The sequence below is a fragment of the Orcinus orca genome, chromosome 13 (assembly GCF_937001465.1).
Source record: "Orcinus orca chromosome 13, mOrcOrc1.1, whole genome shotgun sequence".
In the NCBI taxonomy this organism is placed as follows: Eukaryota; Metazoa; Chordata; class Mammalia; order Artiodactyla; family Delphinidae; genus Orcinus; species Orcinus orca.
The window spans coordinates 32468377-32493639 of record NC_064571.1 but is presented as its reverse complement, the minus strand read 5'-3'; the positions used below and the strand labels follow the sequence as shown (position 1 = coordinate 32493639).

Below are 25263 nucleotides of genomic sequence, written 5' to 3'. Positions count from 1 at the left end.
TAAAGGTGAAGAGCTGATAAGAATAATAGCAAGAGCTTCAGAGTGAGTGCCCAGCCAGCAGAGCAGTGGCCTAAAGAGCTTTCCAAATATTTGACCTCTCTGGGCCTCAGTTTCCTTATCTGAAAACAGAGATGATAATAATAGCGTGCACTGGTTTCCTAGGGTTGCTGTAGCAAATACTACAAACTAGGTGGCTTTAAACAACAGAAATTTACTCTCTCACAGTTCTGGAAGCTAGAATTCCAAAATAAAGGTGTCAGCAGGGCTATGCTCCCTCTGAAAGTTCTAGGAAAGAACCCTTCCTTGCCTCTTCCAGCTTCTGGTGGTCGCCAGTAATCCCTGCCATTCTTTGTATATGGCAGCGTATCTCCTATCTCTGCCTCCATCTCTACGTGGTCATCTTTCATCTGTGAGTGTCTCCCCCTTCTTATAAGAACACCAGGCATTGGATTAGGGCCCAATCAAGTTATGACTTCACCATAACATTGAACTAGTAGCAAAAACTATAACGGAAAAGATTATCTTGACTACTTAAAAATGTCAAACTTGCAGATAGATAAAAAATTGTATAAACAAAGGTGAAAAACAAATGACAAACTGGGAACAATTCTGCACTACATACAACCGTCAACACTTTAGCTCTTACAAATTATTAAGAAAATATTACTGGGAAAATGTGCAAAGGACATGACATGAATAAGTGATTCAAAAAATATATACACCTGTCCAAAATACATCTGAAAAGATGTTTAATCTTTAATATTCAAAGAAATGTAAATTAAATCATATTTAATGATTAAATATGATGTAAATTAAATCATAATTGCCATGTCTCAGTTACTATTCAAAGCATTTTACTTGGATTAACTGATTTATTTCTCATGAAATAGGTGCTATCATTATCCCTACTTTACCAAAGATGAAACTGAGGTAGAGAGAAGTTAAATGACGTACCCAAGGTCACATAGTAAGTGGCTGAGTCAGAATTCAGGTCCCATCAGGCTAGCTCCAGAGTCACATTCTCAACTACCATGTTATACAGTGACAAGACAATGTTTCACCTGTCAGATGAGGAACACAAAAAACACACAAGCCAGTGTTACTGATGATATGGAGAAACAGGCAATCTCATGCACTGTTAGTATAAGTTAACATTCTTAAGGGTAGTTTGGCTCCATGAATCAACATTCTAACTGTGCATATATCCTTTATCTCAGCCATTCCATTTCTTGAAACTTATCCTAAGGAGATACATAGACAAGTGTATAAAGATTATTTACCAAGGTATTTACTATAGAATATACATAATAACAAATATGTTACAAATAAAAACCCCAACAGGCACACCAAAAATCCAACAAATTCATTCATTCAACAAATATTTATTGAGCACCACCTAGGTACCAGGAACTGGTACTAAGCTCTAGTTACAGAGAAGCAGAGTAAAAAGAAAAAAAAAATCCCTATTTTCATGGAGCCTACATTCTAATGAAGCGTGTTAGGCAATAAACAAATAAGAAAAATATGTAGTATGGCATGTGGGGCTAAATGCTATAAAGAAAAGTAAAGGAGAGAAGGAAGATAGGAAAGGAAGGTTGTCACAACTTTAAGTAAGAGGGTCGGGGAAGGCATCATTGATTAGAGATGAGGTAAACAGATTATACACTAAGAGAATAAAACGCATTATGGTATATACACATATGGAAGTATAATTCAGCCATTAATTCTGTATTTACTGAAAAGATGTCTATAACACATAATCCAATGAAAAAGGATTCTCACTACACACAAAAAATAGGTAACTATGTGAGGTTATGGATGTGTTAACCACATTGTGGTAATCAGTTAACAATACATATATGTATCAAATCATCACACTGTACACCTTAAACTTACACAATGTTCACATCAATTATATCTCAATGAAGCTGGGAAAAAAGGTGAAAAAAGATTACAAAACAGTATTAAAGAAAAAAACCAGGGCTTCCCTGGTGGCGCAGCAGTTAAGAATCTGCCTGCCAATGCAGGGGACACAGGTTCGAGCCTTGGTCCAGGAAGATCCCACATGCTGCGGAGCAACTAAGCCCCTGCACCACAACTACTGAGCCTGCACACCATAACTACTGAAGCCTGCACTCCTAGAGCCCGTGCTCTGCAACAAGAGGAGCCACCGCAATGAGAAGCCCACGCACCACAACAAACAGCAGCCCCTGCTCGCCACAACTAGAGAAAGCCTGCGTGCAGCAACAAAGACCCAACGCAGCCAAAAATAAATAAAAATAAAATAAATAAATTTATTTTTAAAAAAACAGTATTAAGTTATGGGTCCATTGATTTGAAATTACATGTGTATACATGCTTATGCTTTACATGGGAAAGAGAAACAACACAGAAAGAGACTGATAATACCAAGCAAGGGTCCAGGCTGAGTGCCAGATAAGTGGTACAGGCAGCATGTGTTTGTTCTCCTACCTGCTCACTCATCCCCCTCTCCACATCTACACTTTGTTCCAGAAAGGATTTAACGACAGCAAATCTACATACACCACAAGTTCTTTAACTCTTCCCATCCTCCCTCACCTCCCTGCTCTTCCCAGAAGGCAGGACAGTGACAGGGTGAAAGGGATAAAAGCTTAAGATCATGATAAGCTGAGTGGACATAAGACGGATGGAGGGACACCCCCACAGATCTGGATGGGATTCCTCTTATTGCAGCACATGGGAAACATCCTGGGAGGCATATTTCCTCCATGCAGATCTGTAAGATTTGAAGCAAGGCTATCTGATCTAGATTCCCTATTATATCTCCTACTAAACCCCAAATGCCTTACAGGGCAGCCAGGAGCAAGACTGACTCATTCACAGGGAGGTGACAAGCTACAGCAGGCCAGAACACTACCCCTGGTACATGAGTGCCTACATCTTCCTTTGAGCAGAAAATGACACAGAGATGAGCCCTTTTTGCCCCTTACCTTATCCCTTCCTCCATGCCTGCACCCAACAAGCTGTCCTTGGCTATACCATGACTACCCTAGAGATTCAGATTTCCCCACTAAGATTCTCAGGCTAGGTCCCTACCAAGAAAGTTGCCCAAAGTGACCAGCCATGCTAGTGTACACTGAAACATTTTCAGCTGCGACGCAGTTTCAAGTAGATCCCTAGATCCAGATATATTCGCTCTCAAATATGTGGGAGCAGAACACACTTCTTGCTTGAGCATAAAGCCACACACAATTGGCAACTTCATAAAGGTGGAATCCATGTTGCTATTCCCTATTTCTTTAGCCTGAGGGAGCAGTGGAAGCACACAAATAGAGGTAGGGAACCTAGGGAAAGATTTGACTATGTCAAAATATTTCTCAAACACTCTCTGTCACCTCTTGGATACCTACTATATGCCAGGCCTCGTGTTAAGTGCTTTCATATACTTACACCAAAATTGACAAATTACTTTTATCAAACATTCCTATTATGTGCTACTGAATTTAAGACACCTAAGGCACGTACAGGTCCAGCTGCCCTGCTGACAGCTGAATACCCAAGCTTGAAATTAGGTAGAGGGTAGAAATCTAAGACTTCCCTTGAGGCTACAACACAGAAGTCTCACTGCATACTATCAGGCCACAGCCTCAAGGCCCCATTCCAGCTTCTGCTTTCTCTCCTGGGCTTTCAGCAGGGAACATCACACACAAACACACACAAACAGACACACACACACACACACACACACAAATCCTCCAATGCCCTTAGTCTGCAAGTGGAAGAAATTCTTCACTAGGGAAGAGTACAAGGTGAATCAGAGAAAAACCAAAGCAATCATCTCTTCGGCAGAGAAGTCTCTTTCTCTCTTTATCCATTTCTCTCTTGTCTTTCTTGAATATGTAGTTATTGAGCAACTTCTATTATGCTTATCACTATAGGATATAATCATAAGACATGCCTCCTGCCCTCAAGAATTTACTCTGTTTAGGAAGACAAAATCAACACACAGGAAACATGTTATTGAAAAGGGGGACTCCAATGTATATGTAAAACTGAAACAGACTCACAGATACAGAAGACAAACTAGTGATTACCAAAGAGGAGAGGGACAAATTAGGGATTACAGATACAAACTACCATGTATAAAATAGATAAGCAACAAGGATATATTGCATAGCACAGGGAATTATAGCCATTATCTTACAATGGCTATCTTACAACGGAGTATAATCTGCAAAAATCACTGAATCACTTTGCTATACACCTGAAACTAATATAATATTGTAAATCAACTATACTTCAATAAAGGTGGAGGGGCTCTAAGATTTGTAGTGCAAGAGTGGTGCTAGCAACACAAATGGAGGGATAAATGATGTTAGACACACGGTACACATAGGTATCTTCAATTTCAACACAATCTCCTCTTTTTTTGTTCTATTCTTAGTAGAAATATGTTTCACTTCAAGAAAAATCTCAAATGCAAAAATTCAATACATAAAGTTGGCAATCATTCACTAGAAAAAAACGATCTCTTTGCTGTCAAGTTTAGGGAGATACCATTTAACCTGCCCCCAACCCATGTTCCTGTTGCCCCATATACACACAACGTTTACATTCAACTTTTCAGGTTCACAGGGTAAAGCAAAGTACTTTTTAAAATAGATTATAAAAGGCAATATACTGACAGATGAACAGATATAAACAAAATGTGGTACAAACAAAAAATGAAATATTATTTAGCCTAAAAGAGGAGGAAGTCCTATCACATGGTACAACATACAAGAACCTCAAGGACTTTCTGCTAAGTGAATGAAATAAGCTAGACACAAGAAGACAAATAGTATATGATTCTACTTACATGAGGTGTCTAAAACAGTCAAATTCCTAGAAACAGAAAGTAGAAGAGTGGTTCAGGGGCAAAGGGGAAGGAAAAATGAGGAATTGCTGTTTAATGAGTTTCAGCTGTCCAAGATGAAAAAGTTCTGGTGATCTGTTGGACAACAATATGAATATACTTAACACTACTGGACTGTGAACTTAAAAATGGTTAAGACAGTAAATTTTATGTGTTTTTTAATCACAATTTTTTAAAAAGGCAATGCACACATGGGTTAAAAAAAATTTCAGCAACACAAAAAGATATCAAAAAAAAAAAAAAAAACAAACCTCCAGGGGTAGTCTGGGTATAACAAGTATATAGAGTCCTCCCCTTTTTTCAATCAAATACTAATACTAGCATGCCACAAACTCTATTTTGCTTGCTTTAGTTTTCTCTTAACAATAGATCTTAGAGATTGTTCCATATCACTGTGTGAGTGTGTGTGTGTGAGGGTGGGTGTACCTGTCTCATTCTTTTTAACTGCTGTATTAATACGGTGCTATCCACCATAATTTACTCAACTAGTCCCTTATCAATATAGTAAGATGTATTTTTAAGCAAAATGTGTTAAAGGCTTTGCACACTGATTTTGCACATTTTTCCCCCTCAACAAAAATGTTTAGATTTCACTCTTCATAATACCTCCAAGCAACTATAAATGATGACTGACATTTGCTTTAGTTTGAATTTAATAGTGTTTCGCCTTGGCTCATTTCTACTAGGTTGTATGTTGATTTGTCATTGTCACAAGCAGTCACCAACAGCATGATCAAGGGAGCACATGAAATACACACCATCCTCTGAATATTATGGTCACCCTTTACTCCATCATCCTTATAAATGGTTTGTCAATAGTACAGCCGTCCTCCTTTATCCACGTGGGATACGTTCCAAATCCTGGAACCATGGATAGTACTGAAACCTATATATACTGTTTTTTCCTATAGCATACACAGCATGGGTATGCTGAACAAAGGATGATTCACATCCTGGATGGGAAGGAGCAGGATGGCACAAGATTTCATCACACTGCTCAGAACAGTGTGCAATTTAAAACTTATGAATTGTTTATTCCTGGAATTTTCCATTTAATATTTTCAGACCTCAAGTAATTGAAACTGTGGAAAGCAAAACCTCAGATAAGGAGGAACTACTGTCTACCCTTTACTGTGTTTAACTCTGAGAAAATTAAAAATATACACACACACACACTTTCATTATTTAAGAAATTTTTTTAAGAAAACACCTCTTGGGCTTCCCTGGTGGCGCAGTGGTTGAGAGTCCACCTCCCGATGCAGGGGACACGGGTTCGTGCCCCGGTCCGGGAAGATCCCACATGCCGCAGAGCGGCTAGGCCCATAAGCCATGGCCGCTGAGCCAGCACGTCCGGAGCCTGTGCTCTGCAACGAGAGAGGCCACGACAGTGAGAGGCCCACATAACGCAAAAAAAAAAAAAAAAAAAAAACACCTCTTTCGGGCTTCCCTGGTGGCGCAGTGGTTGAGAGCCCGCCTGCCAATGCAGGGGACACGGGTTTGTGCCCCGGTCCGGGAAGATCCCACATGCCGCAGAGCGGCTGGGCCCGTGAGCCATGGCTGCTGAGCCTGCGCGTGGAGCCTGCGCTCCGCAACGGAAGAGGCCACAGCAGTGAGAGGCCCACGTACCGCAAAAAAATAATAATAAAAAAATAAAAAACACCTCTTTCACCCAATGTCTCTGGGTCTGCTATTTGGTTTCTTTTAGAGAAAGCACAGTGAAATAGAATGAGTGAGGGCTGTACAGACCACCTGAATCAGGGTTTGAATCCCGTTTCTGCCATTTCCAAGTTAGTCCATCTCCCAGAGCCTCTGTCTTGTCATCTGTAAACCAAGGGCAATACCATCTATCTCTTGCATAGGGAAGATCGCCACACAGGGTGAAAAGTCCATTCAAGAGGACCAAAGTGCTACCTCTATTGAACTAGCACTGCCTGGGGAAGTCAAAGAATTGCTTAGAGAAGTGGTAAAGGACAAGAAGGAATCTGCCCAGTCAATGAGAGAAACGGTGCTCTGGCAGAGGTAACACATGCACAGAGGGTGAGAGTTCTGCAGAGCCACAAAGCACCAACACGCTTACTAACAAGAAGGTGAAAGGCAATTTAGTCAACAAATCCTTATCGAGTACCTCTATGTACTCACTAGGCACTGAAGACAAAACTATGAGCAAGAAGGTCCCTGCCCTCATGGAGCTTATAATCCAGTAAGAGGGAAAGCTAAACCAGTAAAAAGCATTAAGTGGTCTAACGGAAACAAACAGATGCTAAGATAATAACATGGTGTTGCTTTGTATGGAGAGGCCAGAAAATACCTCCAAAACAAGATAATGCTCAACTGAAACTTAAAGGCAAGTGATAATTAATGAAGTGAAGAGCAGGGTAGAGAGCATTCTAGGCCAAGTCCATGAAGCCAGAGAACTGAAAGAACTGCAAGCGGGTGAGGGTGCATGCAGGAGATAAGGAGGAAAGGGGCTCGAAATGAGACTTAAAATACAGGCAGGGGCCAGATCTTGCTAGGCCTTGTAGGCCACAATTTGGGTCAAATTGTGCAAGACTGTTTATTCCAACCTGAGACATTTGGACTTGATTGTACAGGTAACAGGAATACAAGAGAGGATGTGAAAAGGAGAGAGACAAGGCTGGGTTGTTTTATAGAAGGATAGTGGAAGTTGTTTAGAGGACAGCTGCAATAGGGAGTGACGACAGCTTGGAGACCAAAAAACAGCCTACTTTAGGGCAGGGTCACTGTGTACAGAAAAAGAGGCATCCCAGAGGCAAATCTGAAGTGCAATTGGCAGCCTTCAAAGACTGTGTTCTAGCCTGCTTTCTGAGTCCAAAGTCAAAGTCCGCAGTATACTCCAGAAGTACTGACCTGCCAGGGGGAATCATTAAGGCCCTCTACCTCATCTGGGATCTTTGCCTTCTATGGCAATGAGAAGATGAGGTGTCAGTACATAGGGACAGTTATCCACTGTCCTCAATGGAAGACAGGTGACAGATTAAGGTTCCTGCGACCTTAGGATCCAAGTAAAGGGTTCAAAACCCTTTCCTTGGGGCTTCCCTGGTGGTGCAGTGGTTAAGAATCTGCCTCCTGGGCTTCCCTGGTGGCGCAGTGGTTGAGAGTCCACCTGCCGATGCAGGGGACATGGGTTCGTGCCCCGGTCCGGGAAGATCCTACATGCCACGGAGCGGCTGGGCCCATGAGCCATAGCCGCTGAGCCTGCGCGTCCAGAGCCTGTGCTCTGCAACGGGAGAGGCCACAATAGTGACAGGCCCGTGTACTGCAAAAAAAAAAAAAAAAAAAAAAAAAGAATCTACCTGCCAATGCAGGAGACACGGGTTCGAGCCCTGGTCCAGGAAGAGCCCACATGCCGCGGAGCAACTAAGCCCCTGTGCCACGACCACTGAGCCCGCGTGCCACAACTACTGAAGCCCGTGAGCCTAGAGCCCGTGCTCCGCAACAAGAGAAGCCACCACAATAAGCATGCACGCTGCAATGAAGAGTAGCCCCCACTCACCACAACTAGAGAAAGGCCGTGCACATCAACAAAGACCCAACGCAGCCAAAAATAAATAAATAATTTTTTTAAAAAAAAACCCTTTCCTTCCCTCTAGGGGAGCAGGGGGTCAACACAGTCCTCTAAGTCAGAGTTTCTTCAAATATGGTCTGCAGATGATGACTGGTGTGAGAGTCACCTGGAGGCCAATCAAAATGCAGATTCCTGGTTACCACCCATACCTACTCAGTCAGGAGAGCAGGAGTAAAGACCAGGAATCTGAATTTTAAATAAGTAGCGAGCCCCTCAATACTTGCCCCCATGGGTAATTCTGATGTATTAAAGCTTCAAAACCATAGCTCCAGGAATAGGGCTAATAGAGGAAGGCCCTCACTTAAGGGTGAATGGCAACGTCGAAATTAGGGGACTACATAGAACCAAGAGTCAAGCTGGGCATGAAATAAACTAGAAAAAGGAGTCCGAAGGGATTATGAAATTTGAAGGCCTCCAAAGCAGAAAATAGAAGGCAGGACATCAGAGCATGGGGATTAGAGAGCAGAGGAATCAAAGACAGGGAGCACTCCTGGGGAAATCACTAACAATGGCCATGATCTCCGGCTGCCTTAGGTTGGTTTCCCCAGTGGAGCACTAGGAAGGGAGTGCAGATGCTTCACCTCACACAGGCCAGGTTACCGGGCCTTTGACTGCCCAGTATGTGCACACAATCACTCCATCCAACCATCAAAAAGAGAATGACACTCCTCCTCAGTGAGTACTGTTTCTATCCCAATGATTCCCCTTCAGCATCCACCATGATGCCAGCTACTGGTCAGTCTGTAGAAGAGCGCCAGGCTAAGTAGAAAAACATACAGAACACCTCTAAGGGGTAATGACCGGCCCTACTCACCAAGATTCTCTGCTTGGCACATCAGAGACCCCTAATGCTGCCATAAACTCTAGGACAACTCCAGGTCAGAAACTTCAGATCCTACCATCATGCATACCCAGCCAGTCTTCTACTACTCCTTACTATGCCTCACCAAGAGAGTCCCGACCTATATTCTACACTCCCATGTCCCTCCCCAAAATTCAGAGAGAAATTCCACAAGTTCAGGTTAGGCAGGGAGTCCTGGACTTCTGAGGCTAGCTCCCATGCCTAGTTTGGTGGGAGGAGGTAACCTGAAGGAGTGCCTACCCTACCTGAAGGGAATATCCTCCGCCTACCTGAAGGGAGCACCAAGACTGCTACAGGCCTCTGTACGGGAGACTTTTTAAAAATATGAGCAAGTTGAACCCAGTATATTTAAAAGGAGGGAAGGGAGGCTCTTCAGAGCAGAAATTAAATTGGGTTATTGGGGGAGGTAAGGTAGGATTTCTGGGGATTTGACTTTAAATAGCACATAAAATACAAAGCAATACAAAATTTAGCTCAAACTCTTACATGTCAACTACCTGATTGTTCCTATAATCCAAAAGCTGGTTCCACACTAAAGAAATAAGACTGCTGGCAGATGATTTTAGTAATCCCAAAGATTATTTATGGCCTTAAAATCCTGAACTGCTTGTCTGTCCCTTCTTATACTCCACCCACTATCCTGGTTCTCTAGGTTTTTGACCTAATGATTTAGCTTCCTGTTTCATCTTTCCCTCACCTTATCCCTAAGGTCTTTTGCTTCCTTCCTTGCTTAGGACTGCACTCCACTCAGTTATTCTGCCATCAGCCACTCGGAACAAATAATCTGCCTATCCAGATCCTCAACCTTGATCCTAGGCACTCATGCCCCCTTCATAGCCAAGTCCCCTGCCAGGCTTACCCTTACTTTATGAAGATGTCCCAGAGAGAGACAAGCCATGTTAGATGGTTCATCCCAAGTATGTTAGTTGGTTCATCCAGGCAAACACTGGAATCACCAAAGGTGGAATAAGGAGAATGACAATGAGCCAGGTCAAATGTCTAGACCTCCCCCTGACATTCTAAGGCACACCTTCTTAGCCCTCAGGTGATATCCCTAGTATTCCATCCCTCCTGCCCACCACCTCCACCTCAAGGGATCCTTCTATCCCACAGCAGCTAGGACTAAGAATACACGGTGAGCAACACATAGGCCTTTGTCTGATAGAACTTACAGTTTAATGAAGGAGAAAGACAATTAAATAATCCCAACATGTATGATAGTTAAAGGCAATGCATGCGGAGCTGTAAGATTAAGAAGGCCAGTCAGGTGAAGTTACACCTAAGATGAAACTTGAACGATCAACAGGAGATACCCAAGCAGTGGCAGAGCATTTAAGGAAGCATGTTCTAGGCAGAAGAAACAGCGTATGTAAAGGCCCTGCAGCAAGAAAGCATATCTGAAGAGATGAGATGAGCTGGGGAGGTCAAGGTAGAGAGAATACCGGCACAGATGATGCTAGAGAGACCAAGAAGGGTCTCATAAGATATGAAGCTGTTTTATCATTCACTTAACAAGTATTCACTTAGTGCTTACAATATGCCAGGCATTGTCCTATGTTTTTATAACAGTAAATGAAATAGACAATATCCCTGTTCTCAGAGAATTCCCGTTCTAATTGGAGGAGACTATAAACAAGTATGTGACTAAACTAGAAAAATATCACTTATTGATAAGTGCTATGCAAAGAACTAAAATAGGTGATATGCTAGAAAATATGTATATGGGTGGTTACTTTATAATCATTAGGTGGTCAGGGGAAAGCCTCTCTGAGGAGATGACATTTAAAAGTAGGTATCTAAATAAAAAGGAACCAGCCATTCAAAGACCAAGGGAAAAAGCATTCTAAGCAGGGTTAACAATACACACATACAAAAGCCCAATGGTAAGATCACTGAAGCTTTTTTAAGCAGAGGAGTTAGATCATGATCGTTCTTGCATTTTATAAAGATCACTCTGGCTACAATGTAGAGAACAGAATGGAGGTAGGGGAGAATAAGATTAAGACTGGAGACAGAGATGAGAGTGGATTATGTAGACTAACGTGAAGAAGAGGAAGAAGGGGACAGTAACAAGGATGATGATAATAGCTAATACTCACATAGCACATACTAGCTGCCGAGCCATTGTTCTAAGCATTTTTTATATATTAATTCATTTAAACCTCACAAATACTGTATCTTATAAATTAGGAAACTAAGGTAGAGGATAGTGGCAATGAAGAAGAAAGCAACTGGGGACTTCCCTGGTGGCACGGAATCCACCTGCCAATGCAGGGGACATGGTTCGAGCCCTAGTCCGGGAAGATCCCACATGCTGCGGGGCAACTAAGCCCATGCACCACAACTACTGAGCCTGTGCTCTAGAACCCGAGAGCCATAACTACTGAGCCCACGTGCCACAACTACTGAAGCCTGCGCTCCGCAACAAGAGAAGCCCGCACACTGCAAGAAAGAGTAGCCCCCAGTTGCCACAACTAGAGGAAGACCCAACACAGCCAAAAATAAATTAATAAATTAATAAAAAGAAGAAGAAAAAAGCAACTGGATCCAAGAAATATTGGGGAGGACAAATCCTATGATAGGCTGGTTGTCGGCTGTGGGAAGGGAAGGGGTAGGACTTAGAATGACTACTAGGCCTTGGGCCCAGCAACTGCATGGGTGGTGGTGCTATTTACCACGTGACAGGACACTGGAGGAAGAGCAAGAGGGGAAGAGCAGAAGGCTGCATTTTGCTGAGTCTTCAAAACATCCCAGTGGAGCTGTCCATGTGAACAGTTGGATATTCTGGTCTGGAGAGAGATTTGGTCATCATCCACGTATAGATGGTAACTGAAGCTGTCACAGAAGTTGAGATCACCTACGGGGAGCAGGAAGAAAAGAAAGAAAAAAAAGCCTAGGAACAGACTGCTGATATTTAAAACACAAGAAGTTGAATAAACAAATAAATTTTTTAAATACATAAGGAAAATTTAAAAAAATTTTTTAACACAAAAAGAATCATTAACAACAACAAAAAACTGGAAATACCTTAATGTCCCTCAATAGGAAAACAGATAAATAAAATACAGTATATCTAGTCTATGAAATATTATACAGTAGCCAAAAAGAATGAGAAGTATCTTTATGTACCAACATGGAATACTGTCAAGGCACATTACTGAATCAAAGAAAGAAATATAAAAATGATACATAAAATGTGACCCCATTTGTGTAAATAAATAAAACACGGCAATAGCATTTTAAATATTTTCTGGGACTTCCCTGGTGGTCCAGTGGTAAGACTCCACGCTTTCACTGCAGGGGACACAGGTTCAACCCCTGGTCGGGGAAGTTCCACATGCCGTATGTTGTGGCCAAAATAAAAAAAAAAAAAATTTCTGGGTTCATACGTATGTATGCAAACACACACAGAGTGTGGGAGGTACACTCTAAACCACTAACAGGTTGCCTCTGGAAATACAGAAATAATTGAAACAGGGGAGCGGGGAGCAGGAGTATTCAAAGTATCTACAATGTTCTGAAATTAACAGTTGTCAGTATGTTCGTATTTTAATTCACAACAGAAAAATGTGTTCCAAAACTGAAAATTCATAATACTTGTGTAAACCGTGGAAGATTAAATGTGATGTTATTTTGACAATGTTTTAAATTTTAGAGTCACATTTTATTCTGATCTGAATTTTTATCAAGATGCTAAAACTGGTTTGTTTGAAACTAGTTTGTCATACATACTGTGCATAATCATAGTATTTATTTTCTGGGACTATTGTGAATGTGTAGACTTATGTTTATTGCTATGGGAACAATTATTTATAAAATAATATTAAATCCAGTATTAGCTGCCTATTTCAGACACTTAATACTTGCAGAGACCCATGTTACACTTACTACACTGAAGTTTTTGGTTGTTTGCTTTTTTTTTAAATTTATTTGGCCGTGTTGGGTCTTCTTTGCTGTGCACAGGCTTTCTCTAGATGCAGCGAGCAGGGGCTACTCTTCGTTGTGGTGCGTAGGCTTCTCATTGCGGTGGCTTCTCTTGCTGCGGAGCACGGGCTCTAGGTGCACAGGCTTCAGTAGTTGTGGCACACGGGCTCAGTAGTTGTGACTCGCGGGCTCTAGAGCAAAAGTTCCGTAGCTGTGGCACACGGGCTTAGTTACTCCACGGCGTGTGGGATCTTCCCGGACCAGGGATCAAACCTGTGTCCCCTGTATTGGCAGGTGGATTCTTAACCACTGTACCACCAGGGAAGTCCCAAGGGTGAGTCTTTTAAAAAAAAAAAAACTTCAGGACTTCCCTGGTGGCGCAGTGGTTAAGACTCCACCTGCTGGGCTTCCCTGGTGGCGCAGTGGTTGAGAGTCTGCCTGCAGATGCAGGGGACATGGGTTCGTGCCCCGGTCCGGGAAGATCCCACATGCCGCAGAGCGGCTGGGCCCGTGAGCCATGGCCGCTGAGCCTGCGCGTCCAGAGCCTGTGCTCCGCAACGGGAGAGGCCACAACAGTGAGAGGCCCGCGTACTGCAAAAAAAAAAAAAAAAAAAAAGGCTCCACCTGCCAATGCAGGGGACACGGGTCGAGCCCTGGTCCAGGAAGATCCCACATGCCGTGGAGCAACTAAGCCCGTGAGCCACAGCTACTGACTCTAGAGCCTATGAGCCACAACTACTGAGCCCCTGCGCCACAATTACTGAAGCCCGCGTGCCTAGAGCCTGTGCTGCACAACAAAAGAAGCCATCGCAATGGGAAGCCCGCACCCGCAACGAAGAGTAACCCCCGCTTGCCACAACTAGAGAAAGCCCGCACGCAGCAACGAAGATCCAATGCAGCCAAAAATAAATAAATAAATAAGTTTATTTAAAAAAAAAGAATCACCCTCACTGCTGAAAGTAAATGGACTCTTAGGGTGCAGATATTAGTGTTCCAAAAAACATGTGATTATATTAAGGTAGTGGTAGCAGGAAGATAATCTTGATTCCGTTGGGAATCTTAGGTTTTCTCATACATTGGGAAAATAGTTTTTCCTGTACTGCTGAAGTTTCTTTTTGGTAAACAGTACTTTCTAAAAGAGAAGCATGAAGGAGAAACTGAGGTGTGTACATTTCCTCAAATGGCCAGCATTGTAAAAGATACTGTGTATCTTGCAACGAACAGTGTGGAAGCTGTTCATTTTTCAATCTGAAGTAAAATACATTCAAGAACTTTAAAAAAAAAACTACAGTGTTTTGATTTTTTTAGATTACTATATTCTCTGTAAAATTAAAGATGAATTTTTCAAAAAATAATGGGAATTTCTGTACCTTCTACTCAGTTTTGCTGTGAACCTAAAACTGTTCTAAAAAATAACTCAATTTTGAAAAGTGGGAAAAGAGGGAGGCTACAAAGGACATCCTTTACTTCAGATAGTAAATTTTCTCTGTTCCTTCCATCCCCGACTGGCTTGATGTTTAGATCTTCTGGCTTGCCATCTGCCCATGTCTGAGAAGTTAACACCAAGCCCCCTAATTCCAAGCTCCATCCTGAATCCTTGGCCCCAGGCCAAGTTTGGCCACAGATCCCCTAGACTGGGCCAGAACCCCAGGAAGGGGGGTCAAATACCAAAGTCCTAAACAAATATGGGAGAATAAGTACAGATGCCAGCTTCAAGGACAGGGATCAGGTGGCCTTACAGGCCAGCAGCAGTCTCAAAGGGGAAAAAGTATTTAAAGATCTGGAAGCAGCTCTGCAGTGCTGGAGGATAAGGCTGGGGGGCAGTCAGGCAAAACTGGGCGAAGTGGTACGGGCAAGTTGAAGAAACAGCCAGTTCCACTTATAAAGATTCCAAGTGAAGTGCCATAATATGGTGGAAACCACATTTACAACAAAAGGAAGAGGGGAAGCTGCATTCTGTGAAGGGGTTGGGGGCATGGTGGGGGGTTGTCTAGGGATTATCTAGAGGAATCACTCCACATCAAAGCAGCAATTCCAGGAGGCACAGTATAAAAGTTTAGAAACTGGCTTCTTCCTGAAAAGAAGGTTCTATAAAAGAGGAGAAAAGACACTGAAATAAAGCCTTTCCTTCTTCAGTAAACCAAAGGCAGAGAGATCATGGTAGATCTCTGGTGACCGTGCTCTTAACTTTCAACTTTCTGAGCCTGAAAGACAACATATTTGGTCTACATGTTTTCCTGGTTACCCAAAGAGATGACACTGCCTAGCTGAGGTCTTACCCAACAGCTGACTCACCATCAGTCTGTATCACAGCCTGCTGCGCCTCATGCCTCACACAGTCACATACTGGGCGGCTCTGGAAAGAAAACAATCTGGTGTGAGCTGTCAAAGTCCTCTCGGTACCTGACCTCACCCTCTGGGGTAGGTTTCATTTCAAAACTGAAAGGGACTGAAGGGCTAGGGAAATCCAAAGATCAACAGAGCCAGGAACAGGTGGTTCCCAGCAGAAAAGGGTCCCAAGCTGGAACTCAGAACAGAAACCAGACCACTGATAAGACAGTTTATGGTATCTGTCTCCAAGCCTTCAGATGCCATTCACATATTTTCCAATATTTACAACAGGGCATGACCACACTTATCCAACTTCTGACAACTAAATATCTAATTCTCCAAATGTTCAATCAACTTCCTGGCTTTATTAAGTTTTAGAGCTTTGGGGTATCTCCAATAACTGGGATACTGGGGGTGGGAGTGAACTTCTGAATTTTGCAGTCCTTCATATGGGCCATATTTTAATCCTAACGAATTCTATCATCTCCTCTTCCTTCTTCATTTCTTCATGACCCCTTGGAAAAATTCCTGTCTCACTAAAAAATTTCTAATTAGTTCATAATGGCTCTCTCACTAGAGCAATATTCAATACAATGAAAGTGTACCTCATTAAAGGAGTCAGGTTATTTGCTTGAGGTTCATTTTAACTACCTGAGTGACCCTTAGGTAAGTCACTTAATCTTTCTGGGCTCAGTTTCCTCATCTATAAAGTAAGGAGGTTGGAAACAGAAGGAAAGCAATAAAACTTCCCTGAACTGAGAAAAGACTTAAGTTTTTAAGTCTAAAAGGTTTATCAAGTGACAAGCAGAGTTTTCTTTTGTTTTTAAATCAAACCTAAGCCTATCATGATGAAACACTAAGCATGAAGAAAAAATTTACAAACTTTCAAAGAGAAATGGTTATTACTTACAGAGGAAAGAGAAACCTATTGGCAGTGGATTTTTCATCTGTATTACTAGAAACTGGACAGTACAAGGCTGCATACTTTGTAGAGACTAGGACTACTATTCAAGAATCCTTGGGAATTCCCTGGCGGTGCAGTGGTTAGGACTCTGTGCTTTCACTGCCGAGGGCCCAGCTTCCAGCCCTGGTTGGGGAACTAAGATCCCACAAGCCGTGTGGCACAGCCAAAAAGGAAAAAAAAGAAAAAATCCTAAACCCAGCCAAGATATCATTCATACATGAAGATACACACACACACACACACACACACACACACACAAATAAGTAAATAAATAAATGGACCATCCATGTCCCTTTGTCTAAGAAAATCACTCAAAGTATCCTAGTCAAATTAATATTTAAAACTGGAACAAAGCTGAGAAAGACAAAGTATACGCAAGACATGTTTCCCCTCCCCCTAAGAAAACCTTTTCGTGAAATTGTACCAAGTGACTTCTGATGGCATTTCCACGTACAAACAGAAACTGTCCTATACACAACCGTCCCTGGCAGTCTGGGTTTGCGAGTTGTACATCACCTAGTGGCCTGATGAAGTAAATGCAGTTTCATCAAGTGCCCGGATAAACTTCCAGCCATTTTGTGATCTCTGACAGTGTGTACGGGGCAGCAGCCTGATGTCTTAGAGATTCTGAGTAGGGAACTGCAAACCCACCAGGCTCATATAGAACTGTATAGATTCAGCTCACTAACCATCCATTCTCCAAGGATGTGGGAAGGGTCCACACTTTGTGCTAACTAATCACAAGAAGTGAAGCATAATTTGTTGCAAGGCTGCACTTACAAATAGTGAGAGACAGAGAATGCTTTTGTGCAGACCAATCTGAACTGAAAGCCAAGTTTAGATGCTATGAGAAAACCGCAAATAATCCTTATAAACAGGAAGAACATCTCCAAACATTCACAAGATTGGATGTGGAAGATGGATTACATTTACCCTGTATGGGAGAGGAGACAGGCCTATAACTGATGAGAAGATACCTCAATTAGATTTCAATTCAAAACAAGAAATAATTTTCTATTAGTGAGAGCTACTCAACAGTATAATGGGAGAAACCATAAACAAAATGAAAAGACAATCTACAGAATGGGAGAAAATATTTGCAAACAATACAATCAACAAGGGCTTAATTGCCAAAATACACAAACAGCTCATACAATTCGATAACAGAAAAACAAACAACCCAATCAAAAAATGGGCAGAAGACCTAAACATACATTTCTCCAAAGATGACATACAGATGGCCAACAGGCACATGAAAAGATGCTCAACGTCGCTAATTATTTAGAGAAACGCAAATCAAAGCTGCGATGAAGTATCACCTCACACCAGCCAGAATGGCCATCACTAATAAGGTCTACAAATAACAAATGCTGGAGAGGGTATGAAGAAATGGGAACCCTCCTACATTGTTGGTGGGAATGTAAATTGGTGCAGCCACTATGGAAGTCAGTATGGAGGTTCCTTAAAAAACTAAAAATAGAGTTGCTGTATGATTCAGCAATCTCACTCTTGGGTATATATCCGGAGAAAACTCTAATTTGAAAAGATACAGGCAGCCAAGCTCCAGCTGAAGGAGAAGTGGGGTAAGTAAGGAGGTCTGTACAAAGCGGGCTGCCTACAAATCGACCCGTGGTAAAGCACCAAGGAAGAAAGAAACTGGCTACAAAAGCCGCTTGCAAGAGTGTGCCCTCTACTGGAAGGCTGAAGAAACCTCAGCGTTACAGGCCTGGTACCGTGGCACTCAGCGAAATCAGACGTTGTCAGAAGTCTACTGAACTTCTGATTCACAAACTTCCCTTCCAGCATCTGGCACGGAAAATTGCTCAAGACTTCAAAACAGATCTGCGCTTCCAGAGTGCAGCTACTGGTGCTTTGCAGGAGGAAAGTGAGATCTATCTGGCTGGGCTTTTTGAAGACACCAACCTGTGTGCTATCCATGCCAAACGTGTAACAATTATGCCAAGCGACATCCAGCTAGCACGCCACATACGTGGAAAACACCCTTAAGAATTCACTCTGATGGGAAATACTTCTTTCTTTAAAAAAAGAATTTCTCTTCTTCCTGTTATTGGTAGTTCTGAACATTAGATTTTTTTTCCCCATGGGGTCAAAAGGTACCTAAGTATATGACTGCAAGTGGAAAAATAGGGGGCAGAAATCAGGTATTGGCAATTTTTCCATTTTCATTTGTGTGTGAATTTTTAATATAAATGCGGGGACATAAAGCATTAATGCAAGTCAAAATGTTTCAGTAAACAAGTTTCAGCAGTTCAATTTTATAACAATTATATATAAACCTGTTAAATTTTTCTGGACAATGAAAAAAAAATACAGGCACCCCAAAGTTCATAGCAGCATTATTTACAGTAGCGAAGACATGGGAGCAACCTAAATGTCCATCCACAGATGAATAGATAAAGAAGATGTGGTACATATACACACAATGGAATATTACTCAGCTGTAAAAAAAAAGAAAAGAAATAATGCCATTTTTGGCAACATGGATGGACCTAGAGATTATCATACTAAGTGAAGTCAAAAAGAGAAAGACAAATACCACATGATATCACTTACACATGGAATCTAAAATATGATACCAATGAACTTATTTACAAAACAGAAAAAGACTCACAGATATAGAAAACAAATTCATGGTTACCAAAAGGGAAAGGTGGTGGAGGGGGATAAATAAGGAGTTTGGGATTAGCAGATACAAACTACTATATATAAAACAGATACACAGGGTACTTCCCTGGTGGTCCAGTGGTTGAGAATCTACCTTCCAAAGCAGGGGACACGGGTTCGATCCCTGGTTGGGGAACTAATAATATCCCAGAGGCCGCGGGTTAAACTACTGTGCCGTGTGGTGCAACTACTGAGCCCGCGCACTCTGGAGCCCACGCGCCACAACTAGAGAGAAGCTCGCATGCCACAATGAAAAGCCCACTCACCGCAACGAAAGCTCCTGCGTGCCACAACTTAAACCTGACGCAGCCAAATTTAAAAACAAACAAACAGGGCTTCCCTGGTGGCGCAGTGGTTGAGAGTCCGCCTGCCGATGCAGGGGACAAGAGTTCGTGCCCCGGTCCGGGAAGATCCCACATGCCACGGAATGGCTGGGCCCATGAGTCATGGCCACTGAGCCTGCGCGTCCGGAGCCTGTGCTCCGCCAACGGGAGAGGCCACAACAGTGAGAGGCCCACGTACCGCAAAAAACAAAACAAAAAAACAAACAGATAAACAACACGGTCCTACTGTATAGCACACGGAACTATACTCAGTATCCTGTAATAAACCATAATGGAAAAGAAAAAGAAAAACAACTATAATGGGATTCCTCAAGAAATGATGAGCTTCCCAGCAATGGAAGTATTCAAAAATAACTTTAATCAGCTGTCCCCAACCTTTTTGGCACCAGGGACCAGTTTCATGGAAGACAATTTTTCCACGAAAGGAAGGTGGCAGAGGGATAGTTCAGGCAGTAATGCAAGCGATAGTGAGCAGCAGATGAAGGTTCGCTCGCTTGCTTGCCCGCTGCTCACCTCCTGCTGTGCAGCCCGGTTCCTAACAGGTCGAGGACTGGTACCAGTCCGCAGCCTGGGGGTTGGGGACCCCTGATTTAAATGATCATCTGTCAGGGGACTATATAAAGCAATTCTGTAACTGAACGGAAGTCTGGAGACAAGGAGATTGATTGTATTACCTCAAAGGCCCTTTCCAATTCCAAGTGTCTGTCATTCTATTAAATAAAATGCAAACAAATAAACAAAACAAAAACCACTAATAAATAACTAAAGAGTTTTCCCTCTGCATTTTTTTTCAAGCTCCGACCAAGAAGCCAGTACAACTTAGTGGGTTTGATACCACTTTCCACTTAAGTAAATGTGGACAAATTAGTTAACTCTATTTGCCTCACTCTTATTGTCTGTAAATTTAGAACAATAATAGTACCCATCTCATAAGATTACTATGAAAATTAAATAATATGATACTTTATAAAGTACTTAAAACAGTGCCTAACAAAGAAAGTGTACACAACTAGCAGGTAGCTGTGGTGAATGGGAGTGGGGGTGGAAAGTGAAACCTAAATGTGCTGCTTGTTTTAGTTATCTGTTCCCAACCCTCAACCAAAGCATTCCTGGCTGCTGCTGGCCAGAGGCTAGGTTCCCTTGGCAACCAGCCTCAAAAAAAAGCCCAGTTCTACCTTCTTCAGGAAGGCAGCTCATTCTCTGCCCTGAAATCTATCATCTTCCTTTGCACAAAGCAGGCTCCCTAAAACCTCACAAATACCAATGCTCCAGATCAAGGAGCTGAGCAGGTATTATCCTCGTCACTTCATATGATCAATTACAGAATATCAGAGTCAGAAGGACCATCTCAGAGACCATGTAGAGCGACCCCTTTGTTTAATAAATGAGGACAACAGGCTGAGAAAAGTGAAGTCCTAGATGTGGCAAGTTGGTGGCAGGGTCAAGACAAGATCGCAGGCCTCCTCATTCCTAGCCCAGTAAAGTTTTCCAATTTTTCAGTAGGACTGGCCCTCCTAAGTCCCATGCTACTGACCCACACTACGTACTTTACACAGGTGAAAGAGAAATAGAAGCAGTAGAGTGCAGAGGTTAAGAGCATGGACTCTGGAGCCAGACTGCTTATTCAAATCCCAGCTCTACCACTTACCGTGACTTTAAGCAAGTTTCCTAACCTCTCTGTTTCTATAAAATAGGGATAAGAGTTACTACTTTATAGTTATTTTAAGGATATGATGAGATAATCCATGTAAAATGCATGGCACACAGAAAGTGCTCGATGTGTATATTGCTTCCTCTGTTTCTCATCATTACCAGTTGCATTAAGAAGAAACAATCATAATAACAAATGAGACCAGACAAGCCCCTACTTCTGGTCCAAAGAGCGCTGGGAAGAACAAGCATATTTGTTTAGCTCCATTTCCTTGTCCTGGCCAGGAACACCCAATCCCTAGCAGGGGAAGACTACAACTAACCCATCACTCATTCATTTCTTTGGATCTAGGAAAGAGTCAACTCAGAGAATAACCAAGTACATGCTATAGTGATAAGATATTTAAGATCACAAATAAAGGCTAGGGAGGTCCAAACCCAAAATGCAATTCTTGTGGGTCCAGTCTCCTCCTCTTAACCCATGACGGGTGGTATAGTGTAAAGGTTAAGAACAAGAGCTCTGGAGTTTGACAGCCTGAAATGCAAATTCCTGTTCCATCATTTATTTGCTGTATCACTTAAGCAAATTACCTTACCTCTCTCTAAGCCTTTATTTCTCCATCTGTTAAATGAGAATAACGGTATTTTGATTATGATAACAGCTGACATCTGGTGAGCACTTTCTATGTGCCAAGCGCAACATTAAGCACTTTACATGGCTTACATTACTTAATCATCACAAACACCTTATGAGGCTGGTACCTTAGTACCCCCATTTTACAGATGAGGAAAATGAGGCACAGTCTTCTTATTCAAGGCCACATGGCTAGTTACTGGCAAAGCTGAGATGTCAATACAGGAGGTCTGACCTCAGAGTCTATGCTCCCTCCTCCCACGCTGCTCTACTTCTCCATAGTACCAGCCTCATATGGTTACGTTGTTAAAAATAAGCCAATCCATATACGGTGCTTAGCGCAGGGCCTTGTTCATCAAGGTTCCCCATTACCATTATTACTGTTGTTGTCATTATCATCATCATCAATCCCTTTGAGACTCTCAAATACTACTACCTCCTGAGTTCTAATTTCACCTAAAGGGAAATGGTTGCTTTCCTACCTAGATACCAACCAGCTCACTGGGCAGCCTGCAGTGAGGTTCTAGTATTTCATTTCCCTCATGTAATACAGCAGTAAGTATCTGGGTGGAGAGGCAAGGAAATATTTTCTATAAACCTGCTACTCTATAAAAAAATATATATTAAAGTCTGTTTTTAAAAAATAGAATCTTCACTACTCTCACTAGAAAAGAAACACACGCTTATTGTATTTTTCAAAATAAAGCACAGATCGGACTTCCCTGGTGGTCCTGCCTTCCAAAAAAAAAAAAAAGAATCCGCCTTCCAATGCAGGAGACACAGGTTAGATCCCTGGTTGGGGAACTAAGATCCCACATGGCGCAGGGCAACTAAGCCCACGCGCCACAACTAGAGAGCCCACGTGCCCCAACTACAGAGCCCACATGCTCTGGAACCCACGTGCCACAACTACAGAGCCCACACGCCACAGCTAAAGAGCTCACACGCTGCAACAAAGATCCCGCATGCTGCAACTAAGACCTGACGTAGCCAAAAAGAAAAATAAATATTTTTAAAAATAAATAAAGCACAGATATATACTATTTTTAAAAAATTGTTCTCTACCTCCTTCCCCTTTCCACTCTGCTGTTCTCAAAACCAGTAGATTATTTAGTCACTTAATCCTCACAAGAAGTAAGACTGGTATCATTCATCATTATCTCCATTTGACAAGCACAGAAACTGAGGTTCAGAGAGGTTCACGACCGTACAGCTGGTAAGTGGATGTCCAGGGTCTCTGGAAAAGAACTTTCAGATATGGAGGAAGGTAAAGATAGTAAACTCCTTCTCTAAGCCTGAGAGGAAGTGGTTATGACAGATGGTTCCTTGAAGGTTAAAAAGAACCAAGACTGATAATGGGATTTTTAAGAAACTCTTGCTCTAACAAGGTAAGAAGAGATGTTGTAACCCAAAAAGCCAGTAATGCAGTGAGCTATCATCAATCCTGCCCTCCCAGAAACAGTGCAAATTACTGATAAGCCTAACAAAGCAGGACTTCATCTCTGAAGATATCCATACCATACCCCTGCACACCAGTTCTTACCTCCCCAATTCCAAAATGATGTATCACTTTATCCTGCTAGAGAGCACAGTTCAAAGTAAGTGTTTTTTAGAGTGAGCAACTTGAGGGCAGGAACAATGTCTTGTTCATACAGATCTTTCCCTCATTAACTGGTATACAACCTTCTATTTATTCAATACATTTTTGTTTAAAAATGAATAAATTTGGGACTTCCCTGGTGGTCCACTGGTTAAGAATCCGCCTTCCAATGCAGGGGACGTGGGTTCAATCTCTGGTAGGGGAACTAAGATCCCACATGCCACAGGGCAACTAAGCCCGCATGCTGCAACTACTGAGCCCACGCGCTCTGGAGCCCATGTGCCACAACTAGGGAAAAGCCTGTGCGCCACAATGAAGAGTCCACTAGCCACAAAGAAAGATCCCACATGCTGCCACTAAGACCCAACACAGCCAAAAAATAAATAAATTTAAAAAAAAGAATAAATTTATTCATTCAACTCCTATGTGCTAGGTATTGTTCTAGGAGGTGGGGATATAGCAATGAGCAAAACAAAGTGGATGAAATTTACATTCTAGTCATGGGTGACAAATAATAAACTATAGTAGAGAGTTCCTAGAACAGTGCCTGGCACACAGTAGGCAGCACTCAAAATATCTAAATAATGAATGAATGAATGAATGAATGAATAGTATGTCAAATAGTAATAAGTTCTGTGGAGAAAAATAAAGCAGGGAAGGGAAACAAGGAAGGCAGAGAGCAGGAGATGGCTTTTACTTTAAATAGTATGGCTAAGGAATGCTTAGATTAGGTGACAGTTGGGCAGAAACCTGAAGGAGGTAACAGAGGAGGCCACATTGACATCTGGAATAAGTGTTCCAGAAAAAACAACTACAAAGGTCCCAAGGCTTGGCATGTTGGAGCAATTGCAAGGAGACCAGTGTGGCCAGAGCACAAAGGGAAAGTGATAGATGATGAGGTCAGAGCAGCTGGGAGAGGGTGATGTTGAAGATCCCATGCAGCCTTGTAGATCACTTGAAGGACTTTAGTTTTTAATCTGGTTGGGACCCTGTGGATAGTTTTCAGCAGAGTGGTATGATATGATATACACGTAACAAGATTATACTGGTCACTGTTAAGATTAGACTGGGGGCCCTAAGAAAACCATAATTCAAAAAGAGTCATGTACCACAATGTTCACTGCAGCTCTATTTACAACAGCCAGGACATGGAAGCAACTTAAGTGTCCAACGACAGATGAATGGATAAAGAAGATGTGGCACATATATACAATGGAATATTACTCACCCATAAAAAGAAACGAAACTAAGTTATTTGTAGTGAGCTGCATGGACCTAAAGACTGTCATACAGAGTGAAGTAAGTCAGAAAGAGAAAAACAAATACCGTATGCTAACACATATATATGGAATCTAAAAAAAAAAAAAAAAAGGTCATGAAGAACCTAGGGGCAGGATGGGAATAAAGACACAGACCTACTAGAGAAGGGACTTGAGGACACGGGGAGGGGGAAGGGTAAGCTGGGACAAAGTGAGAGAGAGTGACATGGACATATATACACTACCAAATGTAATACCAATAGCTAGTGGGAAGAAGCCGCATAGCACAGGGAGATCAGCTCCGTGCTTTGTGACCACCTAGAGGGGTGGGATAGGGAGGGTGGGAGGGAGGGAGACGCAAGAGGGAAGAGATATGGGGATATATGTATATGTATAGCTGATACACTTTGTTATAAAGCAGAAATTAACACACCATTGTAAAGCAATTATAGTCCAATAAAGATGTTAAAAAAAAAAAGATTAGACTGGGGGAGACCAAGAGCAAAAGGATGAAGAACATTTAGAAG

General features: G+C 42.2%; 1 long non-coding RNA gene and 1 pseudogene across 1 annotated transcript; one reads left to right on the top strand and one right to left on the bottom strand.

Annotated features, from left to right (window-relative positions):
* Window positions 1-1366: 1366 nt before the first annotated feature.
* Window positions 1367-12014, bottom strand: LOC125960917 (uncharacterized). Its single transcript, XR_007471104.1, has 2 exons — window positions 6330-12014; window positions 1367-6107 (listed from the first exon to the last, which is right to left on the bottom strand). It is a non-coding gene; the product is annotated as an uncharacterized LOC125960917 (long non-coding RNA).
* Window positions 12015-17482: 5468 nt separating this feature from the next.
* Window positions 17483-18614, top strand: LOC101280003 (uncharacterized; annotated as a pseudogene).
* Window positions 18615-25263: the final 6649 nt, after the last annotated feature.